General features: G+C 37.3%; 1 long non-coding RNA gene and 3 other non-coding genes across 4 annotated transcripts; all 4 read right to left on the bottom strand.

Moving 5' to 3' along the window:
- Positions 1–9776: 9776 nt before the first annotated feature.
- On the bottom strand, positions 9777–11711 carry LOC141653454 (uncharacterized). Its single transcript, XR_012547412.1, has 2 exons — positions 11551–11711; positions 9777–10161 (listed from the first exon to the last, which is right to left on the bottom strand). It is a non-coding gene; the product is annotated as an uncharacterized LOC141653454 (long non-coding RNA).
- LOC141654089 (small nucleolar RNA R24) lies at positions 10443–10536 on the bottom strand. The gene has a single exon (XR_012547665.1). It is a non-coding gene; the product is annotated as a small nucleolar RNA R24 (small nucleolar RNA).
- LOC141654130 (small nucleolar RNA snoR138) lies at positions 10556–10719 on the bottom strand. Its single transcript, XR_012547701.1, has one exon. It is a non-coding gene; the product is annotated as a small nucleolar RNA snoR138 (small nucleolar RNA).
- On the bottom strand, positions 10766–10895 carry LOC141654118 (small nucleolar RNA U19). Its single transcript, XR_012547689.1, has one exon. It is a non-coding gene; the product is annotated as a small nucleolar RNA U19 (small nucleolar RNA).
- Positions 11712–22257: the final 10546 nt, after the last annotated feature.

The following is a 22257-nucleotide window of genomic DNA, read 5'->3' as shown; positions in this document are numbered from 1 at the left end:
ATATGATATATGTAGGTGGTAACAGAGGGAGGGGTCAGATTTATCCTGACGGAAGCAAGAGTAATAATACAGTTTATAATTCCACAACAACAGGTATAGTGAAGAAACTTTTACGAAAAGAAAGAGATGGATACGAAATAAGCATTGCGGATGCCTTGGATGGATGTGAAGTGGTCGATATTATTCCTCCAGGACCAGAGCTTCTTGTTTCAGAGGGTGAATCTATCAAACTTGATCAACCATTAACGAGTAATCCTAGTGTGGGTGGATTTGGCTAGGGAGACGCAGAAATAGTCTTTCAAGACCCATTACGCGTACAAGGTCTTTTGTAATTCTTTGCATCTGTTATTTTGGCACAGATTTTTTTGGTTCTTAAAAAGAAACAGTTTGAAAAAGTTCAATTGTCTGAAATGAATTTCTAGATTCGTGGATTTATCAACATAAAGATCATAACAAGAAGATAATTCGTATTGACAATTCTTTGACAATTTTAGACGATCAATAAAAAATTCTTAAAAGTTTATTTATATTTTTGTTTACATTTACAATAAATTTGAAATTATTACTTTAATGATACATTAGATTATTAGTTATAATATAACTATCGCGAAGAAAACTATTTGACTTTTTCACCTTTTTCAATCGAAATTGGAATGATGTTACTATTATCATCATATATCATATTTCAATGTCATAGAGTGGATCAAAAGTTTTTTATTCCAGAATAAAATTTGACTAGATACTAGCCTAAGCAGATATTATAACGAAAAAAGATAAATGAAAGGAAAATTTATTCTAGGGGGATTCCTTGCCTTCCCGGTCTTCGACACACGACAAGTAAAGTATGCTTAAGCTTAAATGCCTTGTCGTGTGTCAAAATAATAATGAGTAATGAGTCTTGATTACATTCGTCAAAGACTTAAGAATTATGAAGAATTTTTCTTTTCTCGTTATTTAACCCTTTTTTAGATTTATTAGTTATTTATTATTATTGGTAAACGTATAATTGAAATTTAAAGGAGTGGACAAATTGAGGAAATCAGAACAAATGAAACTTCTTGCAATTTATTTAATCTATAAAAATAGAGAGTATGTTGTGTCATTGACTAAATTAAAATATTACCTTTTTTCGAACAATTTACCAAGGGTCAATTACGTACTATCGAGGAATAGATGTTCTGAATGACCAAAACTATATCTCTTAAAAAGGGGTGCTTTTCTCATTTATACGAAAGTATTTTTTATGATATTTTAATTCTTAATTTAATGGCACCTTCCCCTTCGTTGTTTGTCTAAGTCGAGGGGGAAGGAAGGTCCCGTTGAGTTCTTATACTTTCATATCTATTCCTCGGTTCATCCAATTACTATAGCGATGAGTCTAATCCAGAATATGAACCATAAAAGAAAATACCTATTAAACCGATCACAAGAATACCAGCTAGAGTACCTATTATCCAAAGAGGAATCCTTCCAGTAGTATCGGCTATTTAACCCACTTCCCTCCACATTTCATCAAGTGGTCGTGCTAGAGACACAAACAGTCATTGATAATTATGAAACGAGGGCCTTCCGAATGAGATAAGAGAGTTTCAACTCTATTCTAATTCTATATATTTAATGTTGCTTTGGTTCTTTTTATTTAATTGTTAATTGAAAAAATAATTGGAAAATAAAACAGCAAGTACAAAAATAAGTGATAATCCCCAATAAAGACTGGTACGGTTCAATTCAACATTTTGTTCATTCGGGTTTTATTGTGTCGTATCTCTATAATTAGAATTCGGTTTTGTTTGTCGTTGGATGAACTGCATTGCTGATATTGATCCCAAAAAAACGGTAGGTACAGCCAGTCCGTGAACACTGAACAGCCAACCATCGCACTGTAAAAATTGGATAGGTTCGATCTATGGTCATTTTGCCTCCTAAAAGGATCTACTCAATTCATCGAGTTGTTCCAAAGAATCAAAACGGCATGTTATTAATGGAATTCCTTGTCGGTTCTCTATGAAATATTCATTTGACCGAGGGCTTCCAACACATCATAAGCTAAACTTGTGTTGACGAATAACCAACCCGCAATGAATAGAGAAGGTATAGTAATACTATGAATGACCCAGTATCGAATACTGGTAATAATATCCGCAAAAGAACGTTCTCCTGTGCTTCCAAACATGCCGAGCTCCATATATTTTTGTACAGTTAAAAGGCAAATTAGTAAAAGATGAAACCAGAGAATGTACATTTATTTTACAGAGAATGTACATCTTTGTAAGATTGCCAATATTGTACCAAAGGTGTCTTTAGAGTATACCAAATCAGTATAGCTATCCTTCTTCTAACACGACAAGCGAAGTATGAGATAATTTTTATCTTCCCTTTTTCTTATTTGCCCATATGGAACTAGGCACCATTAAAATTTTTTTATATATAAAATTTATCAAATACAAAAGTCTTTCTTTATGATTGTATCAATTTCAGGTTATAAAATGAGGATCTGGGGAAGTGAGACTCTGACAGTTTAATAATTTGTGAAAAATTACGTAAGAATATTATATCTATCAATTAAATTAGACGCAAAATGTATAAGTCTCCTTTTTACTTATATTTATAGAATAATTTGTAAGTCTCCTTTACTAAAAAGGGAAAAGGAGAGACTATTGTGAATAAATAAATAAAGAAAAGGAAAGAGTTATTTAAAGGGGTTTGCTAAACGTCGCCCCTAGTTTTACTCATGTCGCCCTTAACAAATTACTATTTTGCCCCTTGCTCCATTGTACACTACCATCTTGATTATTTTCATTTCCGTATTCAAACTAATTCCGCTTCAAAAATTTTAAAACCCGCTTAAAAAAAACGTGTACAAGAACAACAATAACAAAAAATCGAAAAAAAAACCACATATCACTTTTCGTTTTTTTACATATTTTAGTAACGTTGATTTTCATATATTAATAAACGATAATTAATAACAACGATAACTAATAACCAAAAACGATTAAATTAAAAACAAAATTGACGATTAGAAAAGAACAGAATTTCAAACGGCCATAACTATATGCTCGGGTGTCCGATTTTGACAATTTTTTTTTCAAATCGCATAACTTTTCTAAACGAACACACTAGTAAAAAAATGGAAAGACATGAACTGGCCTAAGCCTATTCGTGTGTAAAATTCGTGTGATTTACATGAACTTGCCTAGGCTGATTCGTGTAAATCACATGAACACGCCAGGTGTCACGGTCCGGGACTTTGAGCTGGAACGTGGCGCGCACCCTTGTCTTATACACGATAAGAATGCAAGCGAGAGCGCCAAGCACTAGTGAAGGATCACTAGTGCATTCGTAATCGGTCTCGGTTGGCGTGTGTCGGGAATCCTAGTCACGATTATCAAGACCGGCACACGAAAGCAATAAAAGTAAGCAATACGATTATTGAAAGCAAGAACACAAGCAATATCAAGCTTTTGGATTAGAAGCGGTTTAATTGACTAGCACCTCTCATAGGGGCAAAATTGATAGTTTGGTCCTGGTAGCAGAATACATTGATTGTGTAGAATAACGATATGTTTTCTAAACGCCTAAAAACATATCTTAAACTAAAAACGAGACTCCAAAATTCGACACGCAGGAAGTAGTCTTGGAGTACTAAATGAAACTAAAAACAGAAATGAAAATACATGAGTACAAATAAGAAATCTAAGGGTTCGAAGTGGAAGGACCGCGCGCGCAATTTTTAGGGATTGTGCGCTACAACTGCGGCTCATTACACTCTCCCCCACCTAATTTATTGCCGTCCTCGGCAACGCTTGAAACTCTGCATGGCTGGTTCAGTCGGCTTATGTCGCTGGAAGTTGATTGGAACGGATGTAGGCACGCTTGCTCTTATTGCGGGTGGGATCTTATGGATCTGGATGGTAAGGCTTCAGACAGCTCACATGAAAGACAGGGTGACACTTCATCCAGGCAGGGCGGTCAAGCTTGTATGCTACTTCCCCAATCCGCTTGATCACTTGGATGGGGCCTTCGTAATTTCGCACTACTCGCTTGTCCAGTCCTTGGAGGAATCTCATTTGCTCTTTGTTCAGCTTCACCATGACCATGTCGCCTACTTTGAACTCCCTTGGTCTCCGATTCTGATCTGCCCACTTCTTCCTGCGGCGAGACGCTTTCTCCAAGTAAGCTCGAGCAATCTCGGCATTCACGTTCCATTCTTTAACATACTCGTGAGCTTTCTTTGTCCGGCCTCCATAGGTATCTGCAACTGTGGGAATAACGGTTGTTGACCTGTAACCAGCTCAATCAGGCTCTTGTTAGAAGAAGAGCTCGTCTGAATATTAAAATAGAACTGGGCAACATCAAGGAGTCTCACCCACTCCATTTGAGTTGCCCCCACAAAGTGTCTTAAGTACTCTTCCAACATGCTATTGAATCGTTCAGTCTGGCCATCCATTTGGGGATGGTAACTTGAGGACATCGGCAGCTTGGAACCCAGGAGATTGAACAACTCTCCTCAAAATAGTCCCGTGAAGCGAGAATCGCGGTCACTAACTATACTTTGAGGCAATCCCCATTATTTCAAAACATGCCTGAAGAACATTCTGGCAGTTTCTTCAGCGCTACACGCCTTAGGAAGGGGAATGAAAGTTACATATTACGAAAATCGATCCACAATGACAAGAATCACACTTAACGCCCCTACCTTCGGTAACCCAGAGATAAAGTCCATTGAGATACTCTCCCATGGCCGTGTTGGCACGGGCAACGGATTTAGCAGCCCTCTCGGCTTCTGTTTCTCTCCCTTATCTTGCTGGCAAATGAGGCATGTCTTCGTATACTCCATCACATCATCCTTCATCTGCGGCCAATAGTAACTTCTCTTCAATAGGCATAAAGTTCTCTGCCATCCCGGGTGACCTGCCCACAAGGTATCATGGCACTCCTGTAGAAGAATTTTCCTCAACCCAACCGCCTTTGGAACAAAGATGCGATGTCCCTTCGTGAATAGAAGCCCATCTTCCACCCAAAACTTGCGAGTCTTCCCTTCTAAGGCCAACTGTTTCAGAGTCCTCGCCATTGGGTCTTGGTCGAGGTGTTCCTTCGCCTTAACTCGAATATCTGTGACCACAGTGGTAGTGGACAAGTGAGCGATCGTGTGCAGTGCGGCCAAGTCGCACCTACGGCTTAGGGCATCAGCGACCCTATTCGCTGCTCCCGGTCGATAAGTGAACTCCACATCAAACTCGGCCAACCACTCTTGCCATCTAGCTTGTCGGCTGTTGAGCTTGGGTTGAGTCAGAAAGTAGGATGTTGCGGTGTTATCCGTCTTGACTACAAACTTCGATCCCAAGAGATAGTGTCTCCATCCCCGCAAGCAATGAACAATAGCAAGAAGTTCTTTCTCTTGGGCAGCATACCGAGTCTCGGCCCCATTCAACTTTCTACTCTCAAAGGCCACTGGGTGACCCACTTGGAGAAGTACTCCCCCAAGGGCATAATTAGACGCATCCGTCTCTACTTCAAAGGGTTTGGTGATATCCGGCAGCGCCAAGACGGGCTCCTGCATCACTGCTTCCTTGAGCCTCTCAAAGGCCTTTCTTCAGTCGATAGACCAATCCCACTTGATATCCTTTTTCAGCAAATCAGTCAGTGGGGCGGCTATTTTTGAGTACTCCCGGATGAATCTCCGATAGTAGTTTGCTAGACCCAAGAAAGAGCGAAGCTCCGACACGTTTCTTGGGGTACCCCAGTCCTTGATTGCAGTAATCTTATTCGGATCCATTCTAACTCTCCATTTCCCCACGATGTGGCCGAAAAAATTAACTTCAGGTTGGGCAAACTCACACTTCTCCTTTTTGACAAATAAGTGATTGTCTCGCAGTTTCGCGAACACAAGCTTCAAGTGTTCTACGTGTTCAGCCAAAGAGCGACTATACACAACGATATCATCCAGGTAAACCACCACAAATTTGTCCAAGTACTCATGGAATACATGGTTCATCAGCGTGCAAAATGTGGCAGGTGTGTTCGTCAACCCGAAGGGCATGACCAACCATTCGAAAGACCCATACCTCGTCACGCAAGCTGTATTTGGCTCATCTTCTTCGGCAATTCGAACTTGATGATAACCCGATCTCAGATCTAACTTGGTGAAGTAGACAACGCCCTGTTACTGATCGAACAGGTCCGCTACCAGAGGAATGGGGTAGCGATTTCTCACTATCAACTTATTTAAGGCCCGATAGTCGATACACAATCTTAGACTACCGTCCTGTTTCTTCTGAAAGAGCACAGGGGCTCCATAAGGAGCTTTAGAAGGTCGAATCGACCCCGAGCGAATCAGATCATCTAGCTGCTTTCGAAGTTCATCTAATTCCGGAGGTGCCATGCGATATGGTCCTCGAGCAGGAGGTCTTGTCCCTGGAAGTAACTCGATTTGATGGTCTACCGAGCGTCGTGGCAGAAGACTCATAGGTAAACAATCTGGCATCAGGTCCTTGTTGTCATCCAACACCCGCGTTATCGAGGGTTCCTCTGATTCGGCAGAAGTGTCCTCTTTCATGGACACGGTACACAAATATGTTGGCTCACCCTTTTAAAGTCCTCTATTCAATTGTATCGCCGAAAGGAAGGGTCCCTTCATCTTACGATCTCCTCCCACGGCCTTCACCAAGCAAGGATTTGACCCGACCATCATAAGGGAACCATTATGGGATGCCAAGAAGGTTGGTGTTCGCTTTAGAAAATCCAGTCTGAGGACGATCTTGAAGTCATCCATCAGGACACTGGTGAAGTCGAGCTTCCCGCTCCATTCACCCATCTTGATCACTACATCTTTGGCCATGCCCTGAATTGGCTTAGCGCTGGAGTTAACGGCTTTCATCTTTCCTCCTTCACGGTTTATCTCCATCCCGAGCCGCTTCGCCTCATCAGGGGTAACAAAATTGTGGGAGGCTCCTGTGTCTATCATGGCACGAGTGTAAATTCCATTAATTTTTACGTCTACGTACATGAGCTCACTGGACTTGGCCTCGGAAAGGTTGGTGCCTTTTCCCATCAAACACATCATGTGCATCGCGCCCATCTGTGCCACTTCCCCCTGTTCGTTGAACTTGTCATCGTCCCCCGGGTCGACTTCTTGGTCCGTCCCTTCGGAGTTTGGTTCAACAGACATCTTTGACAAATTCTTCTTGAGGGCGTTGAATTCCCCCTGGTGCGGACACTCGAACATTCGGTGTGGTCCTTTCCATAAGAAACAGGCAAACGGTTTCCTAGCTGTAGACGCTTCCGACGTGCTCCCCTTTGAGGAAGTTGGAGTGGGATTAGCTTGCCCCACCTTCTTTAATCTCCTCCTGGGCGAAATCGGTTGTTTCCCATAGAAGGAGCTTTGTTTTGCGACGTGTTTCCTCCAAATCTGGGGTTACTCCCACTCGCTGCAGGGAATACCTTTTTCTGCGCAGCTTCGCGCTCAGTATAATAATCGACTAGTCTCTCGGCTGCGGTCATTGCAGCGGAGAGAGAGTCGGATCTTTGTCGCATGATCTCTCGTTGAGCCCACTCTTTCAAACCATCAACGAACTGGAACACACGATCCTTCTCGGTCATATCAGTTATCTCCAGCATACACGTCGAGTAGGCTTTTACATACTCCCGGATAGAACCCGTATGCTTCATGCTCTTGAGTTTTCTTCGAGTTAGGAAGTCGGTATTCTCCTGATAGAATTGTTCCTTGAGGAGTCGTTTGAAATCCTCCCATGACTCCAACACTACGCTCCATGCCTCGATCTCGGCGTATTTGGAACGCCACCATTGTTTGGCATCATCGATTAGATACATGCTCGCGGTAGTGACTTTAAGTGTCTCATCGAGCGCACTCGCTCGGAAGAATTGCTCCACGTCGAAGAGGAAGTTATCGACTTCTTTTGAGTCTCTCGCCCCACTATACTTGTGAGGTGCAGGCGGCTTCACCTTGGTAGTCCCACCGAAATTCCCGTCTGCGGCCATTTTCATCAATGTATTACACATGTTTCCGAGTTGTCCGAGTCTCTCATGGACATAGCCCATCTCTTCCGCGAACTCCCGTGGGATCGATGCTTCTATAGCGTCAAAGCGGGCCTCATGCCCCTTTATCGTCTCATTTACGGCTCCAAGGCGAGCCTCATGCCCCCTTACCGTCTCGTCTACGGCTTGGTGAGTGCCTCCGAGGCTCACCACGAGTTTTTCCAGATAAGGAAGTTTCTCCTCAAGTAGTTTCTCTAAAGCCGACACCCGGGCCCTAGTTTCTCCTTTGTTCCCACTCGGTTCTGCGGTCTTTCCCGTCATCGTATGCAACAGCTCGTCGTGAAGACCGAGCTCTGATACCAAATGTCACGGTCCGGGACTTTGAGCTGGAACGTGGCGCGCACCCTTGTCTTACACACGACAAGAATGCAAGCGAGAGCGCCAAGCACTAGTGAAGGATCACTAGTGCTTTCGTAATCGGTCTCGGTTGGCGTGTGTCGGGAATCCTAGTCACGATTATCAAGACCGGCACACGAAAGCAATAAAAGTAAGCAATACGATTATTGAAAGCAAGAACACAAGCAATATCAAGCTTTTGGATGAGAAGCGGTTTAATTGACTAGCACCTCTCATAGGGGCAAAATTGATAGTTTGGTCCTGGTAGCAGAATACATTGATTGTGTAGAATAGCGATATGTTTTCTAAACGCCTAAAAACATATTTTAAACTAAAAACGAGACTCCAAGATTCGACACGCAGGAAGTAGTCTTGAAGTACTAAATGAAACTAAAAACAGAAATCTAAGGGTTCGAAATAAAAGGACCGCGCGCGCAATTTTTAGGGATTGTGCGCTACAACTGCGGCTCATTACACCAGGCCAATTCGTGTTTTTCAAACGAATGGGCCACTTTCCATTTTTTTTTTTACCATTGTGTTCGTCTCGAAAAGTTATGCGATTTGAAAGAAAAAAAAAATCTTCAAAATCGGACACCCGAGCATAAAGTTATGGCCGATTAAAGTTTTTCGCTCTTAATAGTCAATTTTTATCTAGTTTAAATAGTCATTATTTATCGTTTATGTTATCAATCATAACATAGGCAAAAAGTTCATTAATTCGTTAGTCCAATATTATTTTTTTGTTAATTCATCGGTAATTAATACGATAATTCATATCTAATTTCGATAATGTTGTTCGGCATTCCAAAACCGCTTCTCTTTTCCGTGTTACCCGTGTTGCTATCATCATAACCGTAACCGCATCCCTCGGCTTAATCATAACTATCAAGCTCATTGTAATATCGATAATGTTGTTCGGCATTCCAATCATTTTCTAATTGCTTTCCGTCGTAATTGTACGAATTTTCATCACCCATTTCCAACTTATCGAAAAAAAAAGGAAAGAATATTTTTTGGAGAAAGAAGGGCAAAGTTGTCAAGTTAAAATGAAATTAAGGGCGACATTTAGTAAAATAAATTGGGTGCAATGTTTAGCAATTTTGTATTAAAAATAGTAGGGAGGTTTAACAAAAATTACAATAGCAATTGCACACTTCCCTAAAAAACAGAATCAATCTTTTTTTTTTTGGTGACGAGGGGTTGAATCCCCCCGGGCACATGCAATATCCTGCAAACCACGTATGCCATATAAGACATCCTTTTTAGGATGACAAGTAACCGCAGCACTCCCGTGTAGGGAGTCGAACCCGGGACAACAGAATCAATCTTATTTATGATAAAAATAACTATTTTTTATTAAAAACTGTAAGTACAGCTATCAATTTCATTCAACCTAAAAATGTCGGAATTTTATTGCTTCTACCTTTTATTATTACTACACATTATAGAAATTAGTTTTTACAGTCTAATTGTTGCTTTTGTGCGGAATCTACACTCGTTATTCATTAGGTAACTACTAGAAAGCACAAGAAAACTGAAGGACAACATAAACTCTCTACAAAAACTAGAATCAAGCCATATGTTCAACAATCCTCCGCCTTCGCAAGTGTTGTTAGAACTCCATTCATTGTGTTATTCTACAACAATCCAGAGCACAGCTTTAATGACGCAGGCCACGATCAACACTCGTACAGCAAATTACTCTCTAAGAAGCTGGCCGATCATTCTTACAGAACGATCATTCTATTTCTAACAATTCTCTTATGGCTGTTAAGACGTAATAAGAAATTATTTTGAGATCGGAACCTCAGTGTTACAGGCTTAAAGCACTCTTAAGGCCATATACACCACTGGATGAAGAAATGAACATACTAGAGGAAATAGAGACCATTTCCAAAGACAACAAAAGGCCTTAAGATATGGTCTTTGTGACTGAAATAGATAAGTTTAAAAACTAGAGACCATTTACTTTGTGACTGAAATAGAGACCATTTACTTTGTGACTGATATTTGTAGATAAGTTTAAAAACTAGAAAAGTAAATATCAGTCATCTCAGAAGCCAAGCGTTAACAAAGGTAATTGCATCGAAAATCCGTCACAAAGTCGGATTTTCTTATATGTTAAAGCCTCATCACTGATAAGATATGAAAAGAAAGAAAGACATGTCCGAATACTATCCAGGAAAGGAATGAGATGAAGGTGTAAAGAAAACATTCCTTGCCCTCAAACTGTTTCGAGCTGGGGAAACAAGTTCCCCCATTCGTTATCAGCCTCTGTCTGAACCAAATGGTATGAACATTACCATTTGATTATTCGAAGGCTATACGACTTACAACAAAAAAGATGAACCAATGGCTCCTTTGTAACACGTTATATCCAAGGCAATTCTTGGAGAACCATTCACATAAAACAAGACTAGTTCCCACAAGAGGGCCTAAGCAACAAGATCAAATAAAACATTAGATCTCAAGTTAATATTTGCCTCGTAACTAAACCAATATGAAACCACATTCATTCAAATGGCTACTCTAAGAGGCAATTCAGATCAACAACAAATTATATAAAAACAAACTAGTATCAATGATTACGATACAGAAATATATATATATATATATATATATATATATATATATATGAAGAAATATAGCCAGATTTTGTGCCAAGAAACTATTGTAATTAGAATCAAGGAATCTTCCACTGACTTAATTTAGTATTGGCTCCAAGCGGCAGTCAAGTTACCATTAAATGCGCACTTGCTGTTGACTCTTTTGTTATGGAGCCATGTATTTCTGTAACGCAACAACCAAGTGATCTCTTCGTCTAATCAGGTCAGATTTTTAATAAAGCATACAAATGTTGAATTAGCAAACAGACTAACAAATGTAGCTGCTTTAAATTTGAAGGGAAACTATTAAAAGTAGCCTTCAATCGTGATTGAGTAGCAAAGATTATAGGCACCGTGCAAAAGGTTGCTAATTATTTGTATCAATTACAACCCGTTGTCTGAAATATGCCTATTACTTTTCTGATTCTAACTCAATTACACAAATTTTGACAAATAAAAATAAATCTCTTAAAATTACTATAATAAAAATCCCAGAAAATTTTGGAAGAAATGGAATGATATTAAAACGAATGAAGGGAAAAGGGTATACCAGAGAGGAAGAATTAGGGTATTATGATCTCTATGAAGTGAGATTGGTTAGAAAAGTTAATATGTTTGAGGCTGAGAAGATGAACGGCGTTTATTTATAGCAAAGATTTTTGGACTTGTCTAAAAACCCTAGTTTATCAATGTTTAGGGCCTCACCCCCGAAAGCCCTATTGTCTCCAACATGCTCGTCTACTCGTCTTGTTTCTTGGTCTATTTCATCCGGAACTTGATCTGCACCCGGAATTGACCGGCCTGACTCGAATCTGTCTATACATCTATCTATTTATTTATTTATTTATTTATCTATATATTACTCTTCTAACACAACCACTGACATGGCATTGTATATCGCAAGTATAAATGATGTGGCGCCATCCCATCAACTTTACAATTTAAAAAAAAAAATACTGCGTAATAACGTAATTAAAACACAAATAAAAGTTATATATAGAAGTAAATAACTGATGCTTATGGACGCAATCAATGTTATACTATTAGACCATTTAAAAATGGCAACAATGCTATTATATATAAATCTCCCTAAATACTCTCCCTAAATTATTCTCATATTGGTTAGTACTTATGGAATGATTTACAAAGTTGATCATCTATTTATACTCTACTAATCAACAAATTGCTACCATATTGGTTAATTCCTATACAATACTAATCAACAATATTTATTGACAATTTTTTTAATAAAAAAAATATATTTTATTGCAATTATTGCATATGGGGATACTTACGACTTTTAAATTGATACAATTAGCTAAAATTAGATTATTTTATAAATAATTATATACTTTGATATCTAACCATATTCGTGATGCATAATTTTAATTTAAACATTGGGATATTAGTTGTTCATATTTGATGTTTTAAACTATTAATATTAAAGTTGTAATTATGATTATAGATCTTAATTTAAAGTGCTATCATGATTTACTTTTTTTTTAAACTTATCTTCATAATGCTTTTAATATGCGTTTTTTTTTTTTTTTTGCTAATTTAAAATATAATTTACCGCTCTTAGGTTATATATTTTCTCTTTGATAATTGTTAACCTTAATATTTCAAAAATCGTGCTACTTAAAAATTACACATTCATTTATTTATTTAAAATTTTAACAAATAAGTAGAAGTTTTTTAAAAAAAAAATTGTCGCAAACACAAAAAAATTAAATTAATATAAGTTCCTCTCCTTTGTTTATAAAACTACCCTATTCATTTAACCTTTATTTATTTTATTTAATTGGATGGCCTTTTTGTTTTCCTTCAACATTATTATACTTTGTATATATGCTACCATAATTTTTTTATCTTCCCCTTCATTCACAAAATCTTTTTACTTCCCTCTAATAAATAGTTGAAATTAATACGAAAATTAATTATAAAAACTTTCTTATATAAATATTATAACAATTTATCTATATATTAATCTTCTAACTCAACCGCTGACATGGCATTGTATATCGCAAGTATAAATGATGTGGCGCCATCCCATCAACTTTACAATTTAAAAAAAAAAATACTGCGTAATAACGTAATTAAAACACAAATAAAAGTTATATATAGAAGTAAATAACTGATGATTATGGACGCAATCAATGTTATACTATTAGACCATTTAAAAATGGCAACAATGCTATTATATATAAATCTCCCTAAATACTCTCCCTAAATTATTCTCGTATTGGTTAGTACTTATGGAATGATTTACAAAGTTGATCATCTATTTATACTCCTATACAATACTAATCAACAATATTTATTGACACTTTTTTTAATAAAAAAAATATATTTTATTGCAATTATTGCATATGGGGATACTTACGACTTTTAAATTGATACAATTAGCTAAAATTAGATTATTTTATAAATAATTATATACTTTGATATCTAACCATATTCGTGATGCATAATTTTAATTTAAACATTGGGATATTAGTTGTTCATATTTGATGTTTTAAACTATTAATATTAAAGTTGTAATTATGATTATAGATCTTAATTTAAAGTGCTATCATGATTTACTTTTTTTTTAAACTTATCTTCATAATGCTTTTAATATGCGTTTTTTTTTTGCTAATTTAAAATATAATTTACCGCTCTTAGGTTATATATTTTCTCTTTGATAATTGTTAACCTTAATATTTCAAAAATCGTGCTACTTAAAAATTACACATTCATTTATTTATTTAAAATTTTAACAAATAAGTAGAAGTTTTTTAAAAAACAATTAGTCGCAAACACAAAAAAATTAAATTAATATAAGTTCCTCTCCTTTGTTTATAAAACTACCCTATTCATTTAACCTTTATTTATTTTATTTAATTGGATGGCCTTTTTGTTTTCCTTCAACATTATTATACTTTGTATATATGCTACCATAATTTTTTTATCTTCCCCTTCATTCACAAAATCTTTTTACTTCCCTCTAATAAATAGTTGAAATTAATACGAAAATTAATTATAAAAACTTTCTTATATAAATATTATAACAATAAATCGTATTTTTTTTTGTTCAAAAACTTGATAGGTAAAGTATACATAGAGAACTAAATGAATTATTTCACTTTTTTTTTGCAGAAAGGTTATACTCTTATTCATCCACTTGGAGTGAAAAAAACTTGGGTATATGAATTATTTTACTTTTTATCTTTATTATGTTTTGAATTAATAGTTACAATCTTATTTACTTAAGATTTTTGTAGTTGTGTTGAAATTGCAGGAGAATGGCATGCTCACATCATCAATAACATTGCATGAAATTAGAAAATAAAGGTTATGGATATTCTTTACAATTTTCTTTTGGCTTGAATAACCTTTTATTGTCCCGATTTTTTTTATTATGGTGAATTTGGAATATCAAATGGTTGTATGAATCTCTATAAAATGATGAGATGGTATATTTTATATATACTAACCCTCGACATATTAATTGGAAAATGTTGTAAATTGTGCTACATTGTCCTTCACTCTTTCATGCACTTCAAATTCCCGTGTAACACGTTTCTTCTATTTGTATTTTGTCAAGCAGGTTATAAATCAAATGTCTTAGACGAAGTGTTGAAGTATTGTGCGAGGATGTCAATTGGACCATTTAATAGTGTCATATGCAAGTAAATATTTTGCATGATTATTGGTTGAAACCCGATGATCATTCTTCAATTCGTTGTTCCAACTTTAAATTCTTTCAAGCCTTAAATCATTTTCTGTTTTCCATCATATATTTTAATCTAATACTCGCAATATTTATTTGAGAAATGTTTTTTTAATGAATTTTGTATATATTTATTTTTCTCATGAATTAGGAAAGGTAATAATTCTTACGAAGTATAACAACATTGTTTTGATTATAATGTTGGATGAATGAAGAGGAGGCATCTATGCTTAAATCTTACGAAATATGTTTAATTGTATATGCTCAAATCTCTATTCATTGTCATTTTGAAAAACGTGTTGTTAGTTTTGTTAATTTTCTACTACGAATAATTGTCAAGTCTATCTCTGGATTTCTACTCCTTACGTTCCTCTCCTACTCTTTCTCCCAAATCTAATCGTATCTATACTACAAAGTATATTATTAAAAAATAAAATTTGAAATAATAAACTTATGTATCCTTATTTCTTTGGAATTCATTGGAATAAATGTTAAAGATACTCATATAAAAGTTCACCAATAATAAGAGATATACAAATGTCACTAATTAAAAAGAGATATAAAAATGAAACTATGATGGTGTTATTGTTCAACTGATACATTTTCTCGTGTATCCTTTACTCAAAAATTGCTCACATAAAATTTATTTTGAAATTCATCAAATGCGTATTGCTTATAGAATTTTATTTGTATAACTCACATGTCAATTGTCATTATCTCTTTGCTAATTGTACCCAAAAAAATAACTCTTTGCTAATAGTTTGAGTATATCGTTTAGAACTTTCAATATAAATTATGTTTTTTGTATAGAAATGTTTATCAATAAAACTAAAAGTGAGTCGTGAGGGTCAATTCGTAAGTCAACTAAAGTTTTATCCTATAATTATTTTCCTCTCCTTTGGTTATTAAACTACCCTATTCATTTAACCTTTATTTATTTTATTTAATTGGATGGCCTTTTTATTTTGCTACAACATTATTATACTTTGTATATATGTTACCATAATTTTTTTTATCTTCCCCTTCATTCACAAAATCTTTTTACTTTCCTCTAATAAATAGTTGAAATTAATGCGAAAACTAATTATAAAAAATTTCTTATATAAATATTATAACAATAAATCGTAATATTTTGTGTTAAAAAACTTGATAGGTAAAGTATACAGAGAACTAAATGAATTATTTCACTTTTTTTTTTGCAAGAAGGTTATACTCTTATTATTCATCCACTTGGAGTGAATAAAACTTGGGTATATAAATTATTTTACTTTTTATCTTTATTATGTTTTGAATTAATAGTTACAATCTTATTTACTTAAAATTTTTGTGGTTGTGTTGAAATTGCAGGAGAAGGGTATGCTCACATCATCAATAACATTGCATGAAATTAGAAAATAAAGGTTATGGATATTCTTTACAATTTTCTTTTGGCTTGAATAATCTTTTATTGTCCCGATTTATTTTATTAAGGTGTATTTGGAATATCAAATGGTTGTATGAATCTCTATAAAATGATGAGATGGTATATTTTATATATACTAACCCTTGACATATTAATTGGCAAATGTTGTAAATTTTGCTACATTGTCCTTCACTCTTTCATGCACTTCAAATTCCCGTGTAACACGTTTCTTCTATTTGTATTTTGTCAAGCAGGTTATAAATCAAATGTCATAGACGAAATGTTGAAATATTGTGCAAGGATATCAATTGGACCATTTAATAGTGTCATATGCGAGTAAATATTTTGCATGGTTATTGGTTGAAACCCGATGATCATTCTTCAATTCGTTGTTCCAACTTTAAATTCTTTCAAGCCTTAAATCATTTTCTGTTTTCCATCATATATTTTAATCTAATACTCACAATATTTATTTGAAAAATGTTTTTTTTTTAATTTTGTATATATTTATTTTTCTCATGAATTAGGAAAGGTAATCATTCTTACGAAGTATAACAACATTGTTTTGATTATAATGTTGGATGAATGAAGAGGAAGCATCTATGCTTAAATCTTACTAAATATGTTTAATTGTATATGCTCAAATCTCTATTCATTGTGATTGTCCTTTCATGAAAAAATGCATCTCTCTCTAGAAAACCCTATCTCTCGAAATGGTGATGAGCAGTCGTCTCGTTCGACAAAGAAATTCAAAATACATCAACCTACTACTGAATATACACAAGAATCATCAAGTGATATGGATATATCTATGGTCCCTAAAAGTTTCCCACTGCTGGATTCCAATCCGGGGAATATTAGGGCATCATATAAGGACTCTTTGAATAATGGGTCTGACCCATCCTTTGCTATCAATCATGGTCAGAGTTTTACGGTCACGGATAATGCCATTTATGACGATGTGTCGGATGACGACGTTGAGGACCCTGCTCAGGATATGGATCCTTTATGTCCGACTATTCTTTTAACGAAAAAGGAGAAGATGATGATCCGAAGTAATTGGAGAAATTCCTTAATTATTAAGATGTTCGACAAGAACATTGGACATTACTCTTTGGTCCGTCAGTTGAAGAAGAAATGGTCGGTGAAAGGTGATCTCATCTTCACTGATGTGGGGTGTTCATACTATGTGGTCCGTTTCACTAATAAGACTGACTACGATTTTGTGCTTACTGAGGGTCCGTGGATGATTGGTGATCATTATTTAACCATAAGGAAATGGGTTCTGAATTTCATAGGTACTGATGAACCTATTAGATTTCTTACCACATGGATACGCATTCCCCGGTTGTCTGTGGAATACTATCATGAGGATATTCTTAGGAAGATTGGGAGCAAAGTAGGCAAGGTGGTTAGGATTGATCGACCTACAGCTTCCGCGGAAAGGGGTCAGTTTATTCGTATGAGTGTTGAAGTCGACCTTACTAAACCTTTGTTGTCTAAATTTATACTCAATGGCAAGGTGTGGATCATTCAGTATGAAGGTCTGCGTCAGATTTGTTACAAATGTGGAAAATTAGGCCATGTAGATGCTAAATGTCCTTTGTTTCATTCGGAATTAGATGAGGTTCAGCCGGTTGGGGCACCGGAAGCGGGTGACAACAACCAGAAAGATAGTCAAGGGGGTGAAGTAGACAAGAATCCGTATGGCTCTTGGATGCAAGTCAAGAAACCTATGCGTCGTAGGGCTACCAAAACAGAGAAGGAAATCATGAATCAAGCTAACCCATAGGCTGGGCAGAGAGTCCAAATTCTGAAAAACCCTATTCCATCTGGGTCCAGGTTTGATACGCTTGCCGAGTTGGGAGATGATTCGAAGGGTGATGAAACAGTCTTAGTCGAGGTTCCAGTTAGGAGTGCTGCTAAGGGAAGTTCGTCCAAGGCATCTAAAAGTCGTCCTAGTCCAAGTGCAAGCCCGAAATCCTTAGAGAATATTTCTATTAATTTGGATGGCGAGAATCCGCTGTCAAATAAGGAGAATAGAGCAGAATTGGACGACGTGATATTGATGCAGGGAATTGATCCTATTGCGGAAAATAAGGGGGATGAGGCAAGGATAATTTCCTTAACGGACTCTGATTCATGTGAGGGTTTTGGAAACTTTGCCAATCATGCTATTCATACTGAATCAATAAAAGATATTCCGAATATAAGCCAAGAGAATCAGTTGACCGTATTAGTTATTCCGCAAACTAAGCCAAAAGATATTCCTTTGACCTCGTCAATTACTTCACAAAATAAGCCTAAAGATAATCTTTTAGACTCGACAATTATTCCACAAAATAAGCCGAGAAATATTTCAACCAAATCTCAATATTCTTCTGCTTCTTTGAATGAAAACGTAAAGAAGAAAACTCTTGCGGTTAAGGTGGACATAAATTTCATCAAAAAACCTGGTAAACCCTCTTTTGCTGCTTCGTTGCCTCACCATGAACTCTCTCTTCAACCCGCTTTGTCTTCCCATCACTCGTCACTCCCTCATCCCCCCCTCTCATTACCCCTGCTTAATATCACCAATGGAAGGCCCGGACATGGTCACAGCCATCCCTTTAGCACACACGATGGAACTGGAAGTAGAGGCGTTTCTTCCTCCAGTGACGATTTCTCCAGACCTGTTTCTGGAAGTGAAGATCACCTCACAGGTGATGATGGTCTTGAACCGACTCTCTGAGGCTTTTTTGTCCTCGGTTCCTTTTCGTCCTACGAGTTTTATGGATCGTTTTCCAAATAGTTTGAACCAACGTCCTACACTTAGTCTCATGACTTAGAATGTCCAGGAGCAGGGCGGCCTGAATTTTTGACGATGCTCAAGGAGTTGATAAGAGTTAATAAACCGCAAGTTCTCGCTTTGGTTGAACCACATATCAGTGGTGAGACTGCCCAAAGGGTGTGTGATAAGATTAGCTTCGGAGGTAAGACTCGGGTTGATGCTCGTGGTTTTAGTGGTGGTATTTGGCTGTTTTGGAGACCTGAGGAGGTGACCGTCACGCCATTGGTACATCATCCTCAACACCTTACAGTTGAGATTTCTCGAGTTGGAGAAATTCCGTGGTATTACACTGCGGTTTATGCTAGCCCTGATGCGGTTAAACGAGAGGAGTTATGGCTCGAATTATAGAGGTTTGCTCGCACTCATAATAGACCTTGGTTGACGATGGGAGACTTTAATGACACTCGATTTCTCTCGGAACGTAATGGAAGCAGCGATGGCATGAGGAGGAGGTGCAATCGTTTTAACACCTGGTTCGAGAATAACAATTGGATCGATTTGGATTTTTCTGGACCTGAGTACACGTGGTCTAGAGGGAGCACAGTGGAGACTAGGTAGTGGGCTCGGCTTGATCGAGCTATATGTAATTCTGGGTGGAGAACGATGTTTGAGGAAGGGTCTATTCGACACTTGATTCAAAACCAGTCGGACCATTGCCCGATTGTTGTTAGCACCAATGGATTCGCTCCTCTTCCGGGTTTTTTAAGACCCTTTCGATTTCAAGCGGCTTGGCTTACTCATGATAAATTTATGGATTTTGTGGTTAAGAATTGGAAAAATGAAGAGCCATTAATTCCGTTTATTCATGATTTTGCGAATAAACTCCAAGATTCGAACCAGTCTATTTTTCGTAATATTTTTGCGAAAAAACGGAGCCTAGAGAGACGTTTGTTGGGCGTGCAAAAGAAATTATCAAGGAATGGAGCTAATTACCTTTATAAATATGAGCGTAAATTGAAAACCCAACTCGATGACGTTCTGCGAGAAGAAGAGCTTCTATGGTTCCAAAAATCGCGTATGGAGGCTATTTGTGACGGTGATAGGAATAATAGGCTGTTCCATTTGGGCACTATTATTCGGCGTCAACAAAATAGAATTGAAGCACTCCAAAACGAGCAAAGTGATTGGGTATGGGAGCCGTCTGAGGTTAAAGAGTTGGTGATTGCTTATTTCAAAAAATTATTTGCAGGACCGACGACGGAGTGTGATCTTTCCGGGCTGGTTTGTAACCGTTTTCCTCGTTTGACTATTGCTGAACGGGCTAAATTGGAGCGTAATTTCTCTGAGACGTATGTTCAGTGTGCCCTTAAGCAAATGTCCCCGTTTAAAGCACCTGGTCCGGATGGTTTCCAAGCGCTGTTTTATCAAAGTCAGTGGGAGTTTGTCTCGCCAAGTGTGTGTTGGATGGTTTTGGGTGTTTTGAATGAGGAAGTGCTACCTGCTGGCCTTTGTGAGGCTTTCATATCTTTGATTCCTAAAGTGGAACACCCGCACTTGGTTAGTCAATTCCGTCCCATCGGGTTGTGCAATGTGGTTTTTAAGATTATTACTAAGATGCTGGTTAATCGTCTTAAGCCGGTGCTTCCCATTCTCATAAATCCTGTCCAAACTAGTTTTGTTCCTAAGCGTCAAATTACTGATAACATTATTATTGTACAAGAGGCTTTGCATTCGATGAGAAAGAAGAAGGGCCGAAAGGGGTTCATGGTTCTTAAACTGGACCTCAAAAAGGAGTATGACAAGCTGGAATGGCCGTTTATACATCATACTTTATTGGATATGGGTCTACCCTTTAGGATGGTTAGAGTCATTATGTCGTTGATTCAGTCCGTCACTTTAAATGTGCTATGGAATGGGGAAAAGACTGATTTCTTTGCTCCTACTCAGGGCATTCGTCAAGGGGGCCCTCTCTCACCATATTTATTCACTATTTGTATGGAAAAATTAAGCCAACTCATTGTACAAGCTAGCGAGGCTGGTCTATGGAAGGGTTTTCCCATTTGTCGGGGCGGTCCTATCCTTACTCATTTATTTTTCGCGGACGATATTATTCTATTCGCTAAAGCAAATCCTGATGAAGCCCATAGAATTAATGATTGTTTGAACCAATTTTGTAAGGCTTCGGAGTTAAGAATAAGCCGTGATAAATCCAAAGTTTTCTTTTCATCCAATGTGACGGAGGATGCCTCGTCAGCTATCACGACTGTGTTGGGGGTGGAAAAAACGGAGGATTTGGGAGTTTATTTGGAAATGCCGACTATAAATGGAAGGGTGACTAAGGATACCTTCGATTTCATTATGCAAAAGGTTGATAAAAGATTGTCCAGGTGGAAATCTAGAGGCCTATCCATGGCGGGACGAGCAACTCTGGTGCAGTCTACTCTCAACTCGATACCATCATACGCTATGCAGACAGCTCGAATTCCTAAATCCCTTTGTGAGGACCTAGACAGGCGGTCTAGGAGGTTTCTTTGGGGAGTTAATCAGGAGAGTCGAGGATTAAGCCTCGTCTCGTGGGATACAGTTACCAACGACAAAGACAATGGTGGTCTCGGTATCCGTTCTATGCGACAAGTTAATGCCGCTTTCATGGCCAAATTGGGTTGGCGTTTGCTGACTGAGCCTAATGCCTTATTGTAGATACCTCATTTCTGCACCTCCCGCAAACCACCCGGTGATGATTGGGCCGCATGTTTGGTATACGGAACGATTTGTGACAGTTCGTAAGTTTATCGTCAAGTGATTGCTCAAACATTAATGTCTACCTCTTAGTTGTCATCTACGTGCCGATACGGTCGTTTTGACAGTAATTAGAATACATTTGGAGTCCGGGCCTAAAACCGTCTTCATTTTCTGATAACCGTTAAATCCCGAGTCAGAATGTTCTGGAATGTTCCGGATATTTCTATTCCATATTTTATAAATATTTCACAATCTTTACTCTTTGGCAAACAATTTCCCGTAATATTCATACAAAATATTAAGGAAAACCGAATTATCCCTTTATTCCATAACTTAAACACGGAAATCTTTCTTCCGCAGGAGGAAACCACTTGGGAACAGACGCAGCAGGTGCTTCGCGCCTCTTCCAAGAGACGCAGCTCACGCGCCTCTTCCCAGGTCCTTTTCTGCGTAATTTTCGTATCTTTTTCATATCTTTCCGAGATTCACTTCCAAAGACTCTCTGAAACCCTAATTCCTTCACGTGATTAGTATAAATAGGAGCCTTCGCTCCTCATATTTCTCACGCGAGTGTCCGCCCTTCTCTTCTCCCTTTGCATTCTAGACCTTTGTTCTTACTTCTTGGCATCTA

Source organism: Silene latifolia, chromosome 4 (genome assembly GCF_048544455.1).
Source record: "Silene latifolia isolate original U9 population chromosome 4, ASM4854445v1, whole genome shotgun sequence".
Classification (NCBI taxonomy): domain Eukaryota; kingdom Viridiplantae; phylum Streptophyta; class Magnoliopsida; order Caryophyllales; family Caryophyllaceae; genus Silene; species Silene latifolia.
The sequence above is the reverse complement of the archived record's forward strand: the minus strand, read 5'-3'. Positions and strand labels throughout refer to the sequence as shown.